This window comes from Papaver somniferum, unplaced genomic scaffold (genome assembly GCF_003573695.1).
Source record: "Papaver somniferum cultivar HN1 unplaced genomic scaffold, ASM357369v1 unplaced-scaffold_137, whole genome shotgun sequence".
NCBI classification, from domain to species: Eukaryota; Viridiplantae; Streptophyta; class Magnoliopsida; order Ranunculales; family Papaveraceae; genus Papaver; species Papaver somniferum.
Window position 1 is genome coordinate 8,641,377 of NW_020622934.1, and position 13,952 is coordinate 8,655,328.

The window sequence follows — 13,952 nt, forward strand, 5'->3', positions numbered from 1 at the left end:
TGGAGGCATAGCCGGCATGGCTTTGGCATGGTTTAGGCGCGACCAAGCTAGGATTTTGGCATAGTTTTAGGCGCGACCAAAATTAGGGTTTTGGCATAGTTTAAGCGCGGCCAAAATTAGGGCTTGGCATTGGGACAAAAGTTGCCATGCGTTTGGTGGCGAACTTGGACGACTGAGATTTGCATATCAAAAAGAAGGGTGGCCTTTGATTGTTGAAACCCTTCGTTTGGAAGCCAGCGGCATGGAGGCATAGCCGGCATGGTTTGGGCGCGGCCAAGCTAGCATGCGCGGCTGGCATGTATAGAGATGATGCCAGTCAGTACCGAGGGCTCTGTCGTGGAGCATGTAATTTACATAAAAAAAGGTACCCCGGTAATTTTACGCAGACATGTTGAATGGTTTAATAAATGTGCTAGTGGCGACATTATTACTCAAGTGTGACGTCACTGTTTGACTAAAGTTGTACGATTTTAACCCTAAACTAAAAACCACCATCAACATTAAGTCCCCTGCTTAGCTCGGAACAGGGGGATTGTTGTGAGGTAAGCATAAGATGGTGATAGACAAGGACAAAACGAAATGGCAAGTCATGAAAACATGGTCAGGAATATCCGTCTAACCTTTTCGAGAGGTAAGGAGAATTCGTGATTCCTGTGTTGGTGGATTTCCGTAGAATTTTCTCGTGGTGCTGCTAGCTAGGCCGTGGAGTGGTTGGCGTTGCTGGATTGGCAAGCCGTTGGCATGGTGTGGCTTGGCGTGAGCGTTGGCATGGTGTGAGCGTTGGCATGGGCTTGGCATGGCGTGAGCGTTAGCATGGGCTTGGGCGCTGGCTTGGTGTGGCGTGGGTGCTGGCACGACACGATGTGGGCACTGGCATGGCGCGCCATTGGCTTGGCACGACGCTGGCTTGGCGTGGCGCGGATTGTTGGCACCGTAAAGCTTGTTCTTGCGGGCCCAATTGCCTTTTTCCATACATAGCTCAAATAGGAAATCCTTTCCTTATTCAAATTCCAAAAGTGTCACGCATATAAAAGGGTTTGCTCTCCTTTTTATCTCGTATCTTTATTCTCACGTCCTTGCGCTAGCGGTAGAGTGGTAGCAATAAAGCGGGCAAGCATATTCCAGGTATGTATTCTAGCGTTTCTCTTTCAATATTTTTTTTTGTATTGGTGCAAACCCTAGCCATAGGTGTATCTTCCATGAACTTGTAGAAATATTTCAGCGTGAACACCGCAGTAATGATAGCCACCTCAATTATTATGCAAAATAGGCATGCACGGGCAGGTGACTGCCACCAATTCCTTTTCCACGAAAACCTAGTTTTTAGAGTTACCTCCTTTTCCTTGGGGTGACTATGTGCATAGTTTCCGCGGTGGGGCGCGCTTTCTTGGCCGGGTGCGTACTTTCCGCTGCAAGGTACGACTTTGGCAAGGGGCATGCTTTCCGCTGCAACATAGGGTTTGCCAGTCCCCATTTCTTCGGTTATGAGCGTTATGGCTAGCAACTTAAAACAAATTGGTCCGCGTCCAAAACGGATTCTCCGTTGTTGATAAAATATTTTTCATGCACTTTGTAGTAACTTCTATTCGTACCCCTTTCTTTGTTATAGTTGAAAACGTAAGCAGCTTAAGAAGGTTTCGTTATGATGTCACCTGAGAAAATCCCTGCCGCGGCTTTGAAAAATATTGGCAGCTCTAAGCCAAACATGGATGATGAATTTTTCACAACGTCCACCACAGCTAGGAGAAATCATCCTAAGTTTGTTCCCGTCCTTCGACCGGTTCGGAGGGTGAAGGACACATCCAGTCGGTTCGACCAGGTTGTGTAATACGATTTTGCCTTCAGATGAAAGAGTATCCTGCTTCTTCCATTGACTTCAGAATCTGTCAGAGTCCGTTGTGTTCTTTCCACAAGTGGATGCAATTTGCGGCGCTTCAAATCAGGAAAGATATCCCGAGCTTAGTTGCTTTCATCTCCCGATGGTGTCCAGACACTCACACGGCCATATGCAGGTGGGTTGAAATGACTGTCTCTTTGGAAAGTGTGGTTGTCTTGCCGAACCTTCCCATAACATGGAATCTTGATATCACCTTGTCTGAAGATGAAGAACAAATGCACGCTACTCTCGCGAAGTAAAAATGCTTTGTCCGGAAGGAAAACGAGACGAGGTGTTTCTACAGCTGGTGGGTGTCTCAATGGTTCCCAGATAAGTCGGAGCCAGATCAAAAGAATAGTACGCTTCATGTCGCGGCATTCTTGGTTCTTTGGTTATCCAGGGACATTTTTGACGACGGCTCTGGCAAGAAGGAAAAAAGACAGGGTCTCATTAAGTTTTCCATCAGATTAGCGAAAGGTGTTGTTCTCCCCATTGGCGGCTTGTTTCTCGGTTCTCTATACACACATTTGGATCATCTGGTTGTGGATATGCGTACTTCAAACGGATACATGAAAGTGGACTCGTACGTCCATGTTGTTTTTCTTCAAGCGTGCTTGTGGGAGAATTTCGATAAGTGCGCTCCCAAACCGCTAGATTTACTTCCCGAGTCTTGGGGTGGTTCTAGGATACTTCGCTGGGTGAACATGTCCCCAAGATCTGGCTCGAACCTGGTTGACTTCCTTGACAACTCCTACATAATGAACTTCCATAGTTCAAATAGATCCATAAGCTCCGGTGCATGGATCCATAGTTCAAATAGACACTTTTGCCTCTGTTCCGAATACATCTTTGCTTTCTGAAAAGAATACGAGCATTGGGGAGGTTGTGTTCATGCGAAGTTGCATGCCTGGTTATGTTCCGCCTTTCTTTCGAGGATCTTGTCAGGCAGTCTCTTACAATATTGACAGGGAGACTCAACATATGGGATTTGACCAAGGGGTCCCGCTCTCTCGTCAGTCGGCTGTTCCAGAAAACTTTTTGCCAGCTGCTCTTGATGTTAGTGCTCTTGCGCCGGGTATAAGTCTTCCCTTCTTGCTCGCGGCACGAAATCCGACAACAACTTCTAAGTATAACATATTCTGGCAGGACGAGTTCCTTTCCATTCATGGATTCGTGAATGACGTAGTTAAGAATACCCGTGGTAAGCTTTCTGCTGCAACTTTAGAAAGACATCCATTTTTAAGGGATCCTTCCTCGCCCAAACGGAAATCTCCTAACACAGACACGGACAGTCCCCAAAAGAAGGGCCCTTGTGACTTTCAGTTCTTCCAACGTTCGGGTATGTATTCTTTTTATTGCCCGCTCAGTCGGATTGCACAGTTCTTTCGTTATTGAAAGTCTTTCCTTATTCCTTAACCAGGGCGTGAACGCCTTTGCCCAGCTTGCACGTAGTCAGAAAACAGCGGCTCTCGCAGCAGAGGGTGGTAATGCTGAGCCTCAGAGAACGGCGTCTCTCGTGGCAGAAGGTGAGAATGACGAGCCTTCTTGCGGTGAAGAAGAGCTCGAAAAGGAGGAAAGCTCGGAATCTAGTGATGATGAAAATAGCTCTTCCAACAGCACCCTGGGTCTTCTTCTAGTCAGTCTGAAAGTGAATCAGTGAGTCTTCCACGCATTCTTCTTCTTCCTTTCTCTCTTTTTTTTTTTTGAAAAATGTCTAAACCACGTTATCGCAGGGAGAACCCGCTCCTGAAGATGGCCCCGAGGCGGAAAACCATGGAGATACAGCTTTGTCTCTAACTGTGGCAGCTGCGCCTGGCGACCCAGAAATGGAGGTCGATCAAGAAGAAGATGTTGTTGCGGCTCAAGTAGCGGAGAGTGCTCCAGCAACCGCTGACGCCATTGTAGTTAGGAATCCCTTGCCAGTTTCTCCTCCATACTTAGTTCCTTATCCAGATCGTGTGTTGATCGGCGGCGTTTCTGAGGACGTGGTCTCAAGATGGAAGTTCCATCGTGATGTGTGTGTAGACCACGGGTTCAACGTTCCCTGGTTTATTGCAGGTTTCTCTGAGATCGAAAAGTTGCAGACCACGGCGGCTGAAGGCCCTTCCGAAGATGAGGTCGCACAGCAGGAGGCGGAGATCAAAAGGTTGTCCACGAGCTGAAGCTGAAACGGGCGGCTCTCGAAAGCACGAAGGAGGCTTTCTCCAAGAAGAGCAAGCCATTACTAGATGGTTTTCCTTGAATGTACTCCTGTCTTCTGAACTTCTTTATTTAAGCTTTTTTTTTAAAGGCGAACAGAGCGCCTGGTTCATGGTTCGATTTGAATTGATAGATAATCGTCTCCTATGAGGGTTTTGGATTATTATTTTGGAATGAATTGTTGTTTTTTTTAGAATAATGTTGTTTTTGGTTATGACTGTATGTGGCATAAACACCCCAAGAGAGTCATGGAGTTGTGAATGTTGTGTTGTCAGTAGAAAGTATGGGATGAAACATGGGGATAACATGGTTGTCGGTTTCTACTATCTATGTGAAAATTCTAGGTAGTAGAACATGCAACTCTTCTGACGAGACTTACTTACTTTTTAGAGTCTCCTGATGTAGTTTTTAAGTGGTAGTAAAGTTCGTTCAACTCGGATTATGTAGACTCGATTTTAGACTCAAATTAAAATAGAAAACTTAAAAAGAAATTGTATTCAAGTTTATAAAAAGCACTGAGACTTTAGATTCCACCAATCTCCAATTTTTATGTGATTTAATCTAGTCAATATTTATGCAACTCTTTACATTTAAAGTGATTCTAATATTTTCGCCTAGACAAGTAGATTCTCAAAACAATAGTTGTAAATCGAAAGCATGGACCATCAAAAGATTTAACCTAAGCATGACCCATCAATTGAGAACACAACCACTTAATCAGAATCATATATTCGGTTTCAGTTCAGTGCAAATAATCATAAAAGAATTACGAAAATTAAATTAAATAGAATTTACCACATAATAATTGGAAACATGGCTTCCTCCGTCGCCTCAGCAATGGGGTTTAGCTCCTCATATTAATCACTTGCTCAAAATATTTGTTTATGGTTCAAAAGTAGATTAAAAGATGAAAAACTATAACTCTGAATGTTTGCAACGGTGTATTGGAGTCGCAAAACGAATGATTGGATGTTACAAAGAAGTTACTGTAGCAGCGTTACAAATTTTTGAGACGCTGTTCTTATTTGCAGCGGATGTTCTTCAGCAACAGCAGCAGCAGAATACGGTTTCCTGCAACTTGATCAATATGGATCTGTAGGGTTTCTAGCTCCTCTGCGACTGCTCCAATAACTTCGTTTTCTTTTCTGGGACTTAAGCACACCTTTTATACTACTCAGAAACCTAAAAATAGCGATTAATTCTCGCTTTTTCTTTACGTGCAAGTCACGGAAATAATCTCTTCTGCCGACTTCCCTAGCCAATTCTGAGCTTTCCCGATTGTCTTAAACTCTTCCTTAGATAGAATACTACCTTAGGAAACAATTTCACGCGTTTAGTCTCCCTGAATTACCAAAAATCAACCCAAACAGAGACCCGTACAAAACTCAAACTCTGTTTCCTTATTTTGGATTATCCAGCCCAATTCGATTAATCCCAGCACACATACCAGGCTTGTTTAGTTGAATCACTTCTATCCCAGAAAATTTCAGCGATTGAATCTCACTCAAACATCTTCGAAATCCAAACGAAATTTGGTTGCTCACTGGTTATTTTTCCCGCCAAAAAATATTCGAATTTTGAGAAGAAAGTGACCTCCCCCTATCATGTGTTGTTCTCCCTTTAGCAGCTTCCTGGAAATGGATGCCCCTTAGTAATTAGGTCACCCCTTATCCAAAGTGAGAGTCCGTATAGTAATTTTCTCCCACGAGCGCAAAACCACTTTTTTAGCCAATTTCGCTGCAAAAGCTTATTTCTCCAAAAATACCTACAGGGACATAAAAAGCCATAATAAATATAAAATCGAGCACTAATAATATATACAATTGAGATTATATAAGACATAAAAATGTGCCTATCAAATACCCCCAAACTTATTATTTGCTAGTCCTCGAGCAAATCAAATAGAAAATAAAATCCTAACTCACTGTCGCAGGCATCGTCGATTGCATTTAGCGTATGCAATAAGCCTTTAAACCCCTAGGTGGCCCTAGTGGCCGAGTTATAGTCTCGAGAGGGCTTACAAGAGATATACCCACAAAACCTTTACTCCAGACCTTAGCTATCTACGCAGAACCTTGGAAGGAACTAAAGAATCTCCTTGGTTGGCATACTTATTGACTACAGGAGGAAGTACCCTGATGCGAAATTCCAATTGATGTACACGAGTTTGCACTCAAGCATGCTAAAATTCATATAAAGTGACAGAGCTCTACTCAAATAGTTGCACTATGGACATCAATATCCGGAGTCAAAACTAATCACATGGATAGATCAAGAAGATGGATATAGAAAAATATAGATGGTTTTGATGTTTACTAAGTGAACGGCGTTTCCCATATCTGTCTGAAGGCCTCCGCCAAAATGAACCTATCATAATGGATTGAGATATTAGTCTGACTAATATCAACACACTGGCATATACAAGGGAACCAGTGGTCGATAACCTAACTCTAGGCCAACACAACTGGCATATACAAGGGTACCAGTGGTCGACTTTATTGAATTTGTTCCTTTTGGTCAAATGGTCTGGTCTCAATTTTTTTTTCAACTTTTTTTTTCATGGTATCTCAATCACTCTAATTCACCCTAGCATTGGTAACAACTTGAATCGTGGGCCCCACCTATCACTTAGAGAAACATAGTTTAAAAACAAAATAAAATAAAAATAGAAGTGAAAAGGACTCAACGAGATATGGTGAAACTATCATGTTATTTCTAACACCTGAGCTCTGTGCTTTTATGAATAGACTCTTCTAGATGTTGCCATCTAATCAGATTGGTTCCTCAACTCCTACAATCAAAATGCTTCCATCCACTTAGGTTGGTTAGTGCCATCCTTAATAAACATAAATTTCTAAGCTCTGGAGTTTATTAATGCAACTAAAAAGTTTCTCCCCTACCCCCAAACTTAAATCTAACATTGTCCTCAATGTTCTAAAGATGAAATTAAAAGCATGAACAAGGAGAAATTGTTACCATTTGAAGAAAAAGAGATAAGGAAAGATATTACCATGTTGCATGAGATTGGGTTACCTCCCAAAAAGTGCTAAATTTAAAGTCTTCAGCCAGACGTCAAATACCACAAAATGGCTAATTACCTTTCAAATCATATATCAATAGTCGAAACAACTGTGGGTCAACAAAAGCAAATAAAATTACCACAATTATCAGACAACTACACCAAATCAGAAAAATGAACAGACATATCACATCCTCATCTAAGGTTTCCTGCAAGACAACTGGGTTTTTCTGTTGTGCCCATTTGGGCTTCATATGAGTGTCTTGACAAATTGACTCATTCGAACAACAAGTCTTTAGAATTTCCTCCTGGACAATATCAGGAGGATCCGGTTGCGGAGTCAGAAGTGACTCAAGTAATACCTCAGGTACACTAGGCTCGAATCCCAAGTTAGGGACTTCTAATGGAGATAATTGACCATTACTACCCCCAAACTTAGGGTAGTCAGTATTCTCGGACAAACCTCTAACTATTGCTTGAATTTATGGATCCTCAGAGTCTTTAAAATACTCAAGAGATTCTTCTAGTTCATTACCCCCAAACTTAGGGTCAACACTACTTTCTGTAAGGCCTAGCACTATGGCTTGAATCTCAGGGTCTGTAGAGTCTTTAAAGTACTCAAGAGATTCTTCTAGTTCAAAAGTTTGGTCACCTAACTGACTTAAGAGAATTTCCTCATCAAGTTCATCTAAGGAATCACCAAATAAAGTGTCGTCCCAATTATCCTGAGTTAGATCCTGAACTAAAGTGCTAATAATATTCACTTCTTCTAAATCATCGGAAGGTTGTCTATTAACATTAAAGACATTTAGTTCAGTGGTCATATTACCAAAGGATATGTTCATAAGTCCGGTCCTACAGTTGATGGCAACGTTAGCTGTGGCTAAAAATGGGCGACCTAAAATCACCGGTATTTGAGCACTAGGATCCTGAACAGGCTGAGTATCTAGAACAACGAAATCCACTGGATAAATAAATTTATCAACCTCAAACATCCTCTATGACACCACGAGGTATTTTGACAGACCTATCAGCTAATTGCAATGTCATTTTAGTCGGTTTCAACTTACCAAGACTTAGCTGGTTGTATACATGATAAGGGAGTAAGTTCACACTAGCTCCTAAGTCAAGCAATGCCTTATCTACTGAATAATTACCGATCACACAAGATATGGTGGGGCATCCAGGGTCTTTATACTTAGGGGCTGTTTGGTTCAGAAGGATTGAACTTACCTGACCATCTAAAAAGGCTTTCTTATGGACATTAAGCTTACGCTTTCGTGTACAAAGGTCCTTAAGGAACTTGGCATAAGCAGGCATTTGCCTAATTGCTTCTAATAAAGGGATGTTAATGTTTACCTGCTTAAATATCTCTAGTATTTCGTTGAAAGTCGACTCTCTCTTTGTTGGAGCTAACAACTGTGGATATGGGGCTTTGGGTACAAAATGAGACCTGTCGGCAACCACATTGGCATCACTAGAAATTTTATCGGTTTCTTCATTTAGTGGCTCCTTCTGGGGATCATCTTGGGAACTAGAAGGTGGATCTACAGTATGTCCACTATTAGGCATGGCTACCTTATTGTCTACCGTTTTACCACTCCTAAGGGTTGTGACAGAATTCACTTGATTAAATGGTTTTTCACCTACTTCATTAACTCCTCTAGGGTTGGGTATCGGTTGACTAGGGAACTTACGTTTTTCTCTTAGAGACTCATTGATCAGACTAACCTGGTCTTTCAATTCAGAAATGGCCTGACTATGTTCTTGTCCTATCCTATTACTAGCTTCTATGCTTTGTGAAAGCAATTGACGCATATTTTCAGTATTTTGAATAAATGAGGTGAGAGTTTCCTCTAGACTTAAGATTTTTTTATCAGACTGATTCTGAAACTGAGTTGATCCTGAAGTATTCTTAGTATAGACAAAACCTGGGGGAACATTAGAATTACTAAACTGACCTTGGTCCTTAGACCATGAAAGGTTCGGATGGTTTCTCCAACCAGGATAATAGGTTTCTGAATATGGGTCAAACTTCTGACGGTTATCAAACCTAGTGTTATTATAGAGAGCATTGGCTTGCTCTTTATTATTCTGGCATTCCCAAAAAGGCTTTACTCTACCACTAGTGTGACCCAATTCTAAAGCTTCTAACCTTTTTTCCATATCAGCAATTTTGGCATCTGATTCATAGACTCCTTCTACCCTATTAACGTTTCCTCTACCTAGAAGAATTGTTCTCTTGGGTTCCCTACAATATTCCCATTTCTGGGTCTTTTCGGCGATTTCATTCAAAAAATCCATCGCCGCATCAACAGTTTGGTTTTCAAAACCACCAGTGCATAGAGACTCAACCATGGTTGTTGTCGAATAATCTAAACCCTCATAAAGGATTTGAACTAGCCTAACCTTTTCTAAACCATGATGAGGACATTGGGCTAATAAGTCATTCAACCTTTCCAAATACCTATATAACGATTCTTCCTCCTGTTGAGAAAATGTGCAGATTTGCATCCTAATAGACGATGTTTTGTGCCTAGGGAAAAACTTGTTCAAAAAGGCAGATGTAAGTTGTTCATATGTTTCTATTGAACCGGAAGCCAAACTATATAGCCATGATTTGGCTTTATCTTTAAGGGGAAAAGGAAATAACCTAAGTTTCAAAGCATCATCATCAAGGTCTCTAATCTTTAGGGTACTACAAATTTCCTCAAAGTCCCTAACATGGAAATATGGGTTTTCATTTTCTTTCCCTAAAAAGATTGGGAGCATATGTAGGGTTCTAGGCCTAAGTTCATAATTTGCTTCAGTTTCGGCTAACCTGATACAAGAAGGACGAGTAGTCCTAGTTGGGTTCAACAAAGCTTTCAAAGTTGCCATTGCTGGCACTATCGGGATATTTGGGATTCTATGCAATCACAAAACAAGGCTGACTCAACCAAATCAAACCTAATTTTCTAGCAAACAAAAAGCATGATGGTTCCACTTAGATTGTTTCTAGACCAGCTTCTATTCTTTCGAAAAGGAACTCGTTACAATCTGAGAAAACCCCTCTGGAATCAATCCGAGTCAAAATAAGTTGAATAGAGGAGAGGGAAGCTCAGTGGAGCTTTGATACCCAAGGCCTCACCGGTTACAAGGCGGCGCAGTCACGCATTCAACTCACAGAAACCATCATGAACTTCGAAGTATGCTCAAAAGAGTAACCAATATTTTTCGAACGACTTTCCTATTAAGCTCGTTACCCTATAGGTCTCGTTCTAGTCAAAATTTTAGGCTTAGGTTCGCGTTTGGTTTTGTTTTCCTAAGGCGGGAAAGAAGAGAACGGTGATGAAATCCGAACCCTTATCTTGTATGGCCATTCCTTGCCCTTTACTAGGAAATTAAAGCAACCGTTTTCAAGTCCTCAGCATATATGAAAACGAAGGAATACAGTAAACCCGCTGACAGGGGATTCGCGGGTGTTTCGAAAAACTTACCTCCCATACCAGAAGGGCGAAGAACCGCTGAAGTCGACTCGGGCCACGACTCATATGTCATGTACGAACCCGAGGGGCCGAGGAGATATCGTAATCACCGTCCTTCTATGCACACAGTTTTTATTTAAACCAACCCTTCTGTAGGGTTTAAAAATAATAATGTCCCAGTCCAAAAATAAAGTCAAAAAAGTGTCCAAAAAGAAAAAGAAAAATTACAAAAAATAAGACCCTATTTACAGTTTCTAAAAATAAACCAAAATAACTATATAGAAAATCTTCTTCTTCACTCCTTTCGGATTCCTCTTTTCTTTCCTTCTTTGGCGATGCTTTCCTTTTATAGCACTTTTTCTTTCCTTGTAGCTTCGCTCGAAATCTGAAAAGAATCAAAAAATACCAAAGGCGTAAAAGAGAACAAAAATTCTAAAAGAAATAAAATAAATCTAAAACCTAATACAAATCCGCGTCGGCGGCGCCAAAAATTGATGTAGTTTTTAAGTGGTAGTAAAGTTCGTTCAACTCGGATTATGTAGACTCGATTTTAGACTCAAATTAAAATAGAAAACTTAAAAACAAATTGTATTCAAGTTTATAAAAAGCACTGATACTTTAGATTCCACCAATCTCCAATTTTTATGTGATTTAATCTAGTCAATATTTATGCAACTCTTTACATTTAAAGTGATTCTAATATTTTCGCCTAGACAAGTAGATTCTCAAAACAATAGTTGTAAATCGAAAGCATGGACCATCAAAAGATTTAACCTAAGCATGACCCATCAATTGAGAACACAACCACTTAATCAGAATCATATATTCGATTTCAGTTCAGTGCAAATAATCATAAAAGAATTACGAAAATTAAATTAAATAGAATTTACCACATAATAATTGGAAAAATGGCTTCCTCCGTCGCCTCAGCAATGGGGTTTAGCTCCTCATATTAATCACTTGCTCAAAATATTTGTTTATGGTTCAAAAGTTGATTAAAAGATGAAAAACTATAACTCTGAATGTTTGCAACGGTGTATTGGAGTCGCAAAACGAATGACTGACTGTTACAAAGAAGTTACTGTAGCAGCGTTACAAATTGAGACGTTGTTCTTATTTGCAGCGGATGTTCTTCAGCAGCAGCAGCAGCAGAATACCGTTTCCTGCAACTTGATCAATATGGCTCTGTAGGGTTTCTAACTCCTCTGCGACTGCTCCAATAACTTCGTTCTCTTTTCTGGGACTTAAACACACCTTTTATACTACTCAGAAACCTAAAAATAGCGATTAATTCTCGTTTTTTCTTTACGTGCAAGTCACGGCAATAATCTCTTCTGCCGACTTCCCTAGCCAATTCCGAGCTTTCTCGATTGTCTTAAACTCTTCCTTAGATAGAATACTACCTTAGGAAACAATTTCACGCGTTTAGTCTCCCTGAATTACCAAAAATCAACCCAAACAGAGACCCGTACAAAACTCAAACTCTGTTTCCTTATTTTGGATTATCCAGCCCAATTCGATTGATTCCAGCGCACATACCAGGCTTGTTTAGTTGAATCACGTCTAGCCCAGCAAATTTCAGCGATTGAATCTCACTCAAACATCTTCGAAATCCAAACGAAAATTTGGTTGTTCACTGGTTATTTTTCCCGCCAAAAAAAATATTCGAATTTTGAGAAGAAAGTGACCTCCCCCTATCCTGTGTTGTTCTCCCTTTAGCAGCTGCCTGGAAATGGATGCCCCTTAGTAATTAGGTCACCCCTTATCCAAAGTGAGAGTCCGTATAGTAATTTTCTCCCACGAGCGCAAAAACCACTTTTTTAGCCAATTTCGCCGCAAAAGCTTATTTCTCCAAAAATACCTACAGGGACATAAAAAGCCATAATAAATATAAAATCGAGCACTAATAATATATATAATTGAGATTATATAAGACACAAAAATGTGCCTATCATCTCCCAACAAAATGGATCTCCCGGATGTAAATCTGAGTTTTTGTGGGCGGCGGTGTCGTGACTGTGAAAAGTCCCGAATCATTCCTAAGTCCCAAGTCGTTCCAGAGTCGTCTGATAACCGAGGCGGCGGCTAGTCTGCTTCCATCATCTCGATATCTGGGTTGAAAAGATGGAATCAAAAATCTGGAATTGATATCGTGACCGATTGATTAATCTCCCGCTGTGGTCGCTAATTGTTTGAGGGTGAAAACAATTTCTGTTGATTTTGGTAATTTCGAGTGTGTGGGTGAGAAACGAGTCTAAACCCTAAACAATGTACTGCAAGGGAGTACTTTGATTTGAGAGATCAGTCTGTACAAGTCCGGCCTAAACCAAGAAATGGTCGTTCCAGACTTTCTTCGGTCACAAAGTGAAGGAGAAGGGTTGGTATAGGGAGGGAAGCGAAGAGAGTGTTGAGACCAGAATAGTTGATTCGGGAAGTGTAGTTGTTTGACGACTTGTATCAGAAAGTGGAAAGCTAACATATGGGAAAGCTAACAAGTGATTTCTGAGTGTTGTATTCTCCTGACCAAAAACCTGTTCTTTGGTGGATATAGGTGAGACCTATTTATACAAGTCGCAACGAAATGTACCCTGGTCTCGTAAGAAGTGGAAACGATATCAAATGGAAGAAAGCGGTAACGGGTAATGCTTGGAATTGATGTTTCCATAATGAAGGAAACGTTTCACCATTACTTATTGTATTTACTAACCGCCTCACTCTTATGACACTTTCTTGTAACGGGCGTAGTGTACGCCACACCGCTGTAAACCGCCAGACCAATACCCTGATGAGCATCCCCCTGTTTGTGACATGTTTTGATGTCTCGAGTGTTTTGTGTAGCATGTTTCTATTGTTTGGAAAGTTGATCTTGGGAGGCTTTCCGGCTCGGTGGTGACCTTCGATGTTCGAGATTTTGCATCTTGAGAGGAAGTTAGCCGTTGATTGTGGTTACCTTCCGTTGGTAGCCAGTGGCGTGTCCACTGTGCTGGCATGGCTTGCGCATGCTCTTGGCGTGGCTAATTAGGGTTTGGTGCCGTGACCATAAGATTTGCATAGGTAAGTGTGCACCTTGGCCAAAGAGTTGGCAGCGTAGCCAAAGGTTGCCACAAGTCGTTTGGTTTAGTGGAGAGCTTGTACGGCTGAGATTTGCATCTCAGAAGGAAGGATAGTCGTTGATTTTTGCAACCCTCTGTTTGGCAGCCAGCGGCATGGAGGCATGGCCGGCAAGTCTTTGGCGTGTCCAAATTAGGGCTTTGGCACCGTGGCCAAGAGTTGGCACCATAGCCAATAGATTTCCACAAGTCGTTTGGTGGCAAGTTTGTACGGATGAGATTTGCATCTCAGAGGGAAGAGTAGCCGTTAATTGTTGCAACCATCCGTTTGGCATCCAGCG